Source organism: Myotis myotis, unplaced genomic scaffold, assembly GCF_014108235.1.
Source record: "Myotis myotis isolate mMyoMyo1 unplaced genomic scaffold, mMyoMyo1.p scaffold_m19_p_15, whole genome shotgun sequence".
Classification (NCBI taxonomy): domain Eukaryota; kingdom Metazoa; phylum Chordata; class Mammalia; order Chiroptera; family Vespertilionidae; genus Myotis; species Myotis myotis.
In genome coordinates this window covers 51,975,657-51,986,440 of record NW_023416319.1, presented here as the reverse complement: position 1 = coordinate 51,986,440, position 10,784 = coordinate 51,975,657, and the positions used below count along the sequence as shown (strand labels likewise).

Here is a 10,784-nt window from a genome sequence, read left to right as displayed (position 1 = left end):
ACTGGAATTTCAATAAACTTAAATCTGTAGTTTATGCCTTTTAAAAGAATCTGAAATTCTCTTAGCATGTTGTCTTGGCTAACCTTTAGAGCAGAGTGGGGGCAGCACTGTGGATGGCGAGTCCAGGGTTAGTTAACAGCTGAATCATGCCTTTAGCATTCGTTATCTGCATGGCATAGGCAAGACATTTAATCTCGCTAATCTTCATTTCCTTTTCTGTGTAATGGGAATATTATATCTTAAAATGTTGTGGGCAGCCACTGAGTGGGATAAAATACATTCAGTGTGTATAATATGGGTAGGCATTATACTATGTGTTTGTATTAGTTGGGACTCTCCAGAGGAAAAAAACCAATAGGGTGTGTGTGTGTGTGTGTGTGTGTGTGTGTGTGTATTTGTAAAGAGATTTACCTGCAATTATGCAGGTTGGCAAATCCCAAATCTGCAAAGTGGGCTGGCAGATTGGAAACACAGGAAGGAACTGGTGTCCAGTTGAAGTCTGAAGGCGATCAGCTGGCAGAATTCCTTCTTGTTGAGGGAGGTCAATAATTTGTCCTATTCAGACCTTCATTGATTAGATGAATCTCACCCATATTATGGAGGACAATGTGCTTTACTGAAAGTCCACCAATTTAGATGTAAATTTCATTCAAAAACCCTTCACAGAAGAGTTCAGAAAAATGTTTCACCAAATATATGAGCACCATGGCCCAGCAAAGTTGACCTACAAAATTAACCACTGAAGTGTTTATGAGTATGAACATTATTAGCTTATTTAACTCTCTTATCAACTCTATGAGGTAGATATTTTCTAGGTTTATAGTGGGCATCTGAGGTTTGGAAAGATAAAGATGTGCTAGATTGAAATTTGAACTCAGATTAGTTTGATTATGAAACCCATGCTCTAAGCACTCCCTTAAAATGTTTATCAGCACAGTGCCTGTCACACTGTAGATGCTCAGTTAAGGTCAGCTCCCAGGTCTTGTAGTGCAGAGTGCTGGCTTTTATCCCTCCCTCCCTGACTAGGCTGTGAGCAAATGATCAACTCGGTCAGATCTTTTTAGTCTTGAATTTTTTTATTTTTTAAAAATATTTGTATTGACTTCAGAGAGGAAGGGAGAGGGAGAGAGGGAAACATCAATGATGAGAGAGAATCATTGATCAGCTGCCTCCTGCATGCCCCACACTGGGGACTGAGCCTGCAACCCAGGCATGTGGCCTGACCAGGAATTGAACCGTGACCTCTTGGCTCATAGGTTGATGCTCAATCACTGAGCCATGCCAGACGGGCTGGTCTTGTATTTTTAATGCTTACTAAAATGTCTGGTACACAACAGATGCTCCATAAATTGATTCTTGAATGCAGTTGGAAATACTACTTGAAACTCATGTATTTTTTCTTGATTACTTTGTGTAAAGTGTCAAGAGCTGGGGAGAAAACCAAATCTGGATATGGCCTAGATCCTGCTCTAAAAAATCTGTTTCATATTGGAGTGAAGAATGAATTTATGTATTCATTCCTTATTCAACAAGTATGCATTTATTTCCTACTCAGTGGCAGGCATTAGTCTAAGATCTGGAAATGCAGTATAGACCCTGTATTAAATTCCTGTTGCTGCTTTATCACAAACTTAAAATAATATGATCTTAGTATCTTCATCACCTGGAAACATACCCAATTCTGGTGCCAAAGTCCAAAATAAATCTTACAGGCTGAAATAAAGGTCTTGATAGGACTGGTTTCTTTTGGAAGGTCTAGGTCATCCATTATCTGCTTCTTCCAGCTTCTAAGAGCCTCCTGCATTCCTTGGTTCATGGTCCCACTCCTGGTGGCCTTTTCTGTTCTGCTTCTATCATTTCATCATCTTCTACGGACTAATCTCTTGCCTCCCTCTTATAAGGATTCATGTGATTACATCATGTTCACCTGGATAATCCAGGATAATACCCACATCTCAAAATCCTTAATTTACTCACATCTGCAAAGTACCTTTTGCCATGTCAGGTACTGTGATTCATAGGTTCTAAGGATTAAGGAATGGGCATCTTCTGTTGGTCTTTATTCAGCCTACCAAAGACCCTCATACACTAAAAGTTTGTGTGCAATATAATATTATCTATATACACTGAGTGGCCAGATTATTATGACCACCTGACGTTTGTAGGCAAATTAGCCGTACACTGCATCGTATGGGATACGGAAGCCGAAGGCCTGTTCGAACACCTTTGTTGTCTGCAGTTACCAAGTTAAAATGTCTCCAATTAACACAGGAACACAAGGATTGGACAGTCGAGCATTGGAAAAAAGTCATGTGGTCTGATGAATCACGTTTCCAGTTGGATCATGCAGATGGCAGAGTGAGAATTTGGCAGAAACAGCATGAAAGCATGCACCCCACATGCATGAGTACAACCCTTAAAGCTGGTGGGGGCAGTGTTATGGTTTGGGGCATGTTTTCCTGGCATGATTTGGGCCCTTTAATTCATGTGGAACAACGTCTGAATAGCACAACATATCTAAGTATCGTTTCTGATCAAGTTCATCCTATCATGTTGATGGCGTATCCCAATGGAGATGGCTCCTTCCAACAAGACAATGCACCATGCCACGGTGCTCATATTGTGCAGGAGTGGTTTCAAGAACATGAGGGAGACTTTACCTTGCTTAGGTGGCCCCTGTAATCACCAAATCTCAGTCCAATTGAGCATTTGTGGGACGAAGTTAAAAGAGCCATCAGGCAGCTGGTTCCACAACCATCAAATCTCACAAAACTGGGCAGTGCTATTCATCAGGCACTGTCAGATTCCTCGCATCACCTTTCAACATCTCATAGAGTCAATGCCAAGAAGAATCACCACAGTATTGAAGGCAAAAGGTGGCCCAACGAAGTACTGATGGGGTGGTTATAATAATCTGGCCACTCAGTATATGTAAAACCCTGATATGCAAATAGACCGAACAGCAGAACAATTGAACAACTGAACAACCGGTTGCTATGACGTTGCGCTGACCACCAGGAGGCATGCGTGGAACATGGCAGGTATCGGTAGCAGGTGGCAGACCGTGGAACATAGTGGGTGTCGGCTGCAGTGGGATGGTGGAGCAGGTGAGCGGGGTTGCCAGACCAAGGGGGCCGCCAGTCACTGTCATCAGGGTGAGCCTCTGGTGGTTACTGAAAATTCTTTGCTCCCGTGTGCCGTGGTCCTGCCCAGTGCTTGCACCTGCTGCCAGCGCCTGGTGTAGGCCTAATTGCTCAGTGCCATCAGTGTGTGCGAGCAATGGCTGCTGGCCCTGATTGCCCCTCAGGGCTTCTCCACCTCCCCCTGCTCCTGAAGGGTGATAGGGGCAGCAACTGCCACTCGCACCTGCTGACAGCACTGGACCCGCTTGCACCTGCAGCTGGTGCTGGAGCCGCCGCTCGCACCTGTTGCCGGTACCCAGCGCCAGTCCCAATTGCTCAGGGCCATCAGCTAGTGCAAGCAGTGGCTGCTGGCCCAGATTGCCCCTGAGGGCTTCTCCACCTTCCCCTGCTCCTGAGGGGCGATTGGGGCAGCAGCCACCGCTAGCACCGGCTGATGGCACCAGCCCTAGTCGCTCTGTGCCATCAGTGGGTGCAAGCTGGGCCGGCATCATTAGCACGTAGGAGCGGCAGCAGCAGGAGTGGGGCTGCCGGCAGACAGGGGATCGGGGTCACTGCGGGAGGGGCCAGGTGGGGGTACAGAGGATGGGTCGAGACCCGCCCCTGAGCCCACCGCAGCCTTGCAGCCCACAGTTCCTTTCAAAGTGCACAAATTCATGCACTGGGCCCCTAGTGTTTTAGATAAGTGTGATAAAGGAAAATAAATCATGGTAGAGCGATAGAGAGTGACTAGGAGGGAAAAGTTCTTCTTGTGATGGATTGTCAGGGGATGCCTGTTTGGTGAGGTGACATTCAGGCAGAGTCTCTAGGACTGCAGAGTACCCTGACTATTGTCCATGACTGAGGTCTCATCATACATAGAACAACAGTCTCCTACCTGGAGCAAAGCACATCATTCTGTCCAGATTTCAGGCTATGGGCTTTAAGCTCTTGCTGGCATTCCTGACTCCAATCAGTTACAGTGGGGCCTTGAATTACGAGTGTCCCGACTAACGAGTTTTTTGAGATACCAGCTGTCTCTTGGCCGAATTTTTGCATTGAGTTGACAGAGTAATTTGAGTTAACGACCTCCTTAACGAGCTCCTTAACGAGCTTGGTCTGGGAACGAATTAAACTCGTAAGTCAAGGCCCCACTGTACTTATTACCAAAGCAATTAGGCATGGGTTAACTCAGTGATGGTACCCAAGAGATTGATTAAGCTTATGCTTAGGGCAAGAGGAGCAGCATTTCAACCAGAAAAGGGAAAACAATTCAGTTTTAATAAACTCACCCATAACTTTTTAAGTAGAATGTTTGAAAAAAGCTATTTTAATTCAACCTATATATAAATTTAATATCATTTCAGAAAATAAATTTTCTTTTGACTTTCCCATGGGAGGGCATGGACCATAACCTCTCATTCTCTCAAAGTCTTAATGTGGCCCTGGCCTCTACCATCTGGGCTCAGCTTAGAGCCAGCTGAGTGTTCCCAGTGTCCATCCTGCCTGGGCGGACCACATGTCAGGAACTGGCCCTCACAGCCACCTTCCTTCGCCCCCAGCACGTCCTCCTGCTACCAATTGCCCCCTGCCTGAATCTCCAACTTTGTTATATACTAACTGTTTTCCCTGTATTTCCCAGATTGCAATTAACATCTAGAAAGGCAAAGAGCCCTATGAGTAAAGCTTTGAACCGTCACCTGGAAATATACCCAGCTGCTTCTATAGTGGAGTTTAAGAGCATTTAGCTAATTACAGTCCTCAGGAGCAGAAAGCTTCCTAATGGAAGCAGCAAGATCTTTTCTGCCTTACAGTGGGAACCAGTCACCAATGGATAAATAGCAGTTATGTCACATGCCTCTTCGTTTATGCCCTCACTGGGGAGGCTGTCATAAAGTGCCTCCTCTGCAGGCCTAATGCTATGATGTGTATTTTGACAAAAATACTTTCTGGGGGCCATGAAAATAAAAGCACCATAAAATCAGAAGGGAAGAGAGTATAAATTGCACTGAATGAGTCCCAGCCCAGCTTCCCCACTGCACCTCTGCGGATATGGCCTGACTTCTCTGTCGCCTGCAGCTGCTTCAGTGACTAAAGGTCCAGGAGCCTGGTGATAGGACAATCAGTACAGTAGGGTTGGCCCAGAGCAGGGGTCCTCAAACTATGGCCCGCGGGCCACATGCAAATACAAATATTGTATTTGTTCCCGTTTTGTTTATTTACTTCAAAATAAAAGATATGTGCAGTGTGCATAGGAATTTGTTCATAGTGTTTTTTTTAAACTATAGTCCGGCCTTCCAGTGGTCTGAGGGACAGTGAACTGGCCCCCTGTTTAAAAAGTTTCAGGACCCCTGGCCTAGAGGGCCTGGGAAAGGAGGGGAGGGAGGAAAACCAGCCTTGTCCTAGACAGGACCCTGAATGTCAGTGTGTGTGTGTGTGTGTGTGTGTGTGTGTGTGTGTGTGTGTGGTAGGTTAATGTGTTGATGTTTGGCCAGGAGGTGATACGGGGTTCCTGGCTCCTATATTCTAAAAGGTAGCTGCCACTGCTCTTATGAGGCATTGGTAGGAGCAGGTTCACCCTTCTTACTCACAGTAAAAGCAATAAGTAGGCAATTACATTTTCCCAAGGTGCATGGGAGCTTCTTGGCTCTAGCGAAGCTGTGCTGGTTGATGGAGTTAATGGCAGGGAGCTAGAGTTTTGCATCTGGGTCCAGGTTTATTTTCATGTTCAGAGAGAGATAATGACAGGGCAACCATTTTCCAGTTTTGTCAGCTCAGAGAGGTCACCCTCAGGCTTATTAGACGGTGAGCTCAGCATGCTAGAGGCTGTGACTTGCATCTCCCTGATGCAAGGGTTTTGTGAGCAGCTACTGTCCCCTGACCTCTCTGCCAAACAGTCGTCCTCACTAGCTTACTTTTTCTTACCCTAGAGGCCAAAGGGAGAGTCCACTTCTGGATTGTTGCCCACTAACTCTCTCCTAAGAATGAACAGCCAATGTGTGTTATGAACTAAAATCAAGATTGAAGCCTGGCTTGTTTGGCTCAGTGATTGAACATCGACCTATGAACCAGGAGGTCATGGTTTGATTCCTAGTCAGGGCACATGCCAGAGTTGTGGACTTGACTCCAAGTTGAGGGTGTGCAAGAGGCAAGCCGACCAATGATTCTCATCATTGATGTTTCTATCTCTCCCTCTCCCTTCCTCTCTCTGAAATCAATTAAAAATGTATTTAAAAAAATCAAGACTGAAAACGTTTGATCTGATGAGTTTTTGCATCTTAAACACCAACTCAAATATGCCCATTTTCAGGGTCATTGCAATGGTCTTCTGGGAGTGGGAGCTTCCTTGAATCTCTCTCTTGCCCGCCTCCAAATCATCTTGCTGTTACACAACCTTCTTACACACCTGCATCCCCATTCGATGCCTCTGCTCAGGGACCGGTCATAGCTTCCTATCTCCTTCTGCACAAAGTGGGCTCCCCTGCGGAGTGATCTGCTCTCAGTTGGTCCATCCAGCTGGTGTCCTGGCATGTTGCCTTCATTCTGCTCAGTCCAAGCTCCTCAGGGTTTCTCACTGGTGCAAGGCACTCCCATTCTGCCCTTTCTCTTGCTCTTCTGCTCATTTTAAAGATTCTCTACCCTCTTTCTTCCTTAAATAAATCCTGCCTATTTCTTGAGAGTGATTGTGAATCTTTCCTCTTTCAGGAAGGCTTCCCAGGCTGAACCAACCTTGGCTATACCAAGCACATGTTCCCTGAACTCCTTAGATCTACTAGTATTGTCACCAACTTAAATTTTAATTTACACAGACTTGGTAGTTTCACTAATTTCTTGTGTGCCCTGCATTAGGCTTTTGCTCAGCTTCACAGGAAGTGCCTGGAGGTAGAGATCAACCTTTCAATTACTTAGTGGGACAATTTGGTACATGAGAGAGGCAGCAGCCATGGGCACAGAAAACCAAAAAGCCTAGTTCTGCTACTTCCTATCTGCGGGATTTGGGGAAATTATTTCTCATGCCTGCTAGATTTCCTACTACAAGTGCAAGGACCCTACTTAAGGTAGACACTGCCTTTCCCCACCCCCACATGCTTCTCTCCTGGGCACAGTGCACACAGTTTAGGCCCCGGGCTATTCATTGATTTGCCTCTCATTTCTCCAACTACAGTGATCTTTAGGATTATGATAAATATTCAGCTCTTCTCTTCAGGGCACAAAGTATAATTATACTTCCCTGCCTATTAGGGATAGTCATGTGACTATTACTTGGTCAATAAAATGTGAGCATGACTGACAACTGTCACTTCCTATTGGAAGCATTAATATTTGGACCACGCATCAAAACATTCTCCTTCCCGCATGGTAATGGGGAAGTGTATTGTTCCAAATGGTGGCGTCTCCCTCAGCCTGCATCCCTGAGTGAAGGTGTGATGATGCCGCCAGAGCTCCCATCCTGCCCAAGAAGGTCATGAAATGAATCTCCAAGAAATGAATCTTTGTTATGTTAACCACTGAAATTTTTTTGTGGTTTTTTTTTTTTTTTAAATTAACAGTGTAACCTAGCCTATCCTGTCTGATATGCCATATTCCTTCGTCTCAACTTCTATTTCCCTTCTTTTGACTTTCTCTTTTTACTGATCTCCCTCACTCGAAAGGAGCAACCTGCAGTAGGAAGCAGCCTCTACTAAGCAATGCTAAGGGCAAAAGAGACGATTGGAGGATGGGTTCCTGGTACTCTCAATAGCAATGTCTTTATTTATTTCAGTACCAGGGAATTTCCTCTGCTCTTCTGATGGATGAACTTGAAGGTGTAAAAAAATATTTTGGCCTAACCAAGGCTTGGACTTTGATTCTGCAGATGGTAAGTCATTTCTTCCCCAACATATCCTTCTGATATTCACATCAACGTGCTACAGAATTATGTAGAATATTTAAAATGTTAGAAGCAATAACTGTAGTAAATTTGAACTGATATGACCTCCTGTGTGTCACTGTGATTTGTTTTTCATGTGTTACCTCACTAATATAATCTAAGATATTATAACCTCCAAACATTCCTTGTCAAATCAGGATCCAAGAATGTGAGTCTTTTATGATACATGGAGCAGTTAAAGCTGGTTTTGTTTCATCTACTATACTTGTTGAGAGATGTGAATAAAGACTTATTCAGAATCTCTGAAATGAATATCTGAGAGATCCATAGAAAGCAAACGTCCTCATGGAATTGGTTCACATTTCATACATTCTTACCCTTCTCATCTCCAAACATAGCTGCCCAACTATGTCTGCAGTAAGAATCTCTGACAGACATTCCAAGAAGAAAAAGAAGGGAGGAAAATGACTTTGCATCTAGGCTGAGAAGAACTAGATGACGGTGTTCTTCAGTCATGGATAACCCAGGCTTTTCTTTAATGAACTGACTTGGCTAATGCCATGCTATTATCTAACAGTGTGTCTGAGAAACAAGAACACTTGTTTTTCTCACTGTACGACATGTCTCAGATGTACTCAAATCAAGAGTAATTGTGGAACCCAAATCCACAGAGAACTCATGGTTTAAGTTAAAACCTAGTGAACAAGGGGGAACAAAGGAAAGAAATTTAAATGTTCCAACCACTTTGCTTGGTTGGAGATTGGGGCGGCCTAAATGGATGAAGGAATTTAGAGTAAATTCTGTTCCTAGAAGATCAGGCATAGAGAATCCAGTTTGTAGGATGCTACAGCTGTTTTTAGCTAAGGATTCTGGGTCAGTATGGTTTCTAGAAATATTTTTCATGGCAAACAAAATGCCACACACGAACTATATGAATTGTGTAATTTCCAGTGAACTAGCTTATTTTGTAGTAGCAACTGGGTGATGAAAATTACTGACTTCCTTCTCAATTTGGATGCTGGATATGAAGATTAAAGTTGTAATCATTTTTTATAAAAGTTTTTTTAAATTGACTTTTAGAGAGAAAGGAAATGGGAGGGAGAAAGAGAGGAACATCGATTGGCTGCCTCCTGCATACCCCTACCGGGGATCAGGGATCCAGCCTGCAACCTGGGCATGTTCCTGGACCAGGAATTGAATCTGAAACCTTTCTGTGCATGGGACGACATTCAACCAACTGAGCCACACCTGCTAAGGCTAAAGTTGTAATTTTTTAACTAAAGGAATCCCTGGAGAAGGTGATATAATAGCCAATTTATAGATGTGAGGGTTTAAATAGCCATGACCCAAGAGAAGTATAGCAATGTTGACACATTGAAAGGTGCCTTTTTCTCTCCGACTCAGCATAGGTGAACACACTGAATACAGAGATTATTCAGTCTTGCAGGAAAATCATTATGTTGCACGAATACTGAGGAGTATAACAAGCTTTGCAAACTGGAAAATTTTTCTAAGTAGAGTGCTTGCTAATGAAACGATTTAGGAAAAACGAAGGAGATGAGACAAAGTGAATAATTCCCTAGCTTTCAAAGTTATAAACAGGTTCATTTATCTCGGGTGGAGGAGGGGAAAGAAACTGGATTGGGGCCAGGAGACATGGGACTAAATCCCAGATCTGCCACCTTGAGCTGGGATACGGTAGGCAGATAATTCAACTTCTCTGAGCCCCAGTTTCCAGATCAGTGAAGCTGTTACAGAGGGTTGTTTTGGCAAACAAGTAATATAATTCATTGCAAAACACCACAATTTTTAAATATCAGAAATGTGAGAAGTTGTAATAGGATTGTCATTATTGTTGCTTTTAGCTTCCTACTTTTGATGGGTGTGTAATCAATGCCTGAGTGAATCCAATCTATGGTAAGTCTTTCCCCAAAAGATGGAGTGTGCATCTGCGTACACAGAGAATGTGAGTTGTTCTCCTGTTCTCAGATTTGTGTGTCATCCTTGCACAGGGGCCAGGCTATTCTCTACTGTTACAATTTTAGTACATGTGCTGCCCAAGCGAGCACGCTCCTGTTCTCATTCCGATGATTGATTTTGTTTAACTTGATTGGGCTAAGACATGTCCAAATAGTTGGTAAAACACTTTTTTCCGAGTGTGTTTGTGAGGGTGTCTCCAGAGGAGATTAACATTTGAGTTAGTAGACTTAGTGAAGAAGAGTATCTTCACCAGTGTGAGTGAATATGGCCCAATCCCTTGAGGGCCTTAATAAAACAAAAAGGTGAAAGAAGAGCAAATTTGCTTTCTTTGTTTGAACTGCCCTTGCCATTGGCTTCTCTGGTTCTCAGGTCTTTGGATTCAGACCTCCGGCTTTCCTGGTTCTCCAGTTTGCAGTTGGCAGTTGTGGGAATTCTTGGCATCCATAATTATGTGAGCCAATTCCTGTAATAAATCTCCGCTTTTGTATATCTCTATATATCTTGTTGGTTCTGCTTCGCTAGAGGGTTAGGGTTAGGGTTAGGGTTACATTACTGATGACCTAGAAAGACTAGAATATAGTTAAGTAGCTCCAAAGATCAACTAATCTGTAGGCAGTATTAAAAAAGGTAATGAAAACTCAACATAAAAGCCTTTCCTTACAACTTTATTCTATGTCCAGCACTGCTTTCTATATGTAAAATAAACATTTCAGGTGAGTTTGGGGAAGCTGGGAGGAGAGAGAGAAAGAGAGAGAGAGAGAGAGAGAATTCACTGCAGGGAGTGAGGACCAGAGGATAGAGAGACTTGCATGGGG

At 43.8% G+C, this 10,784-nt stretch overlaps 1 non-coding gene across 1 annotated transcript; it reads right to left on the bottom strand.

Annotated features, from left to right (window-relative positions):
* Positions 1–9,956: 9,956 nt before the first annotated feature.
* On the bottom strand, positions 9,957–10,058 carry LOC118670421. The gene has a single exon (XR_004972319.1). It is a non-coding gene; the product is annotated as a U6 spliceosomal RNA (small nuclear RNA).
* Between the last annotated feature and the right edge of the window lie 726 nt (positions 10,059–10,784).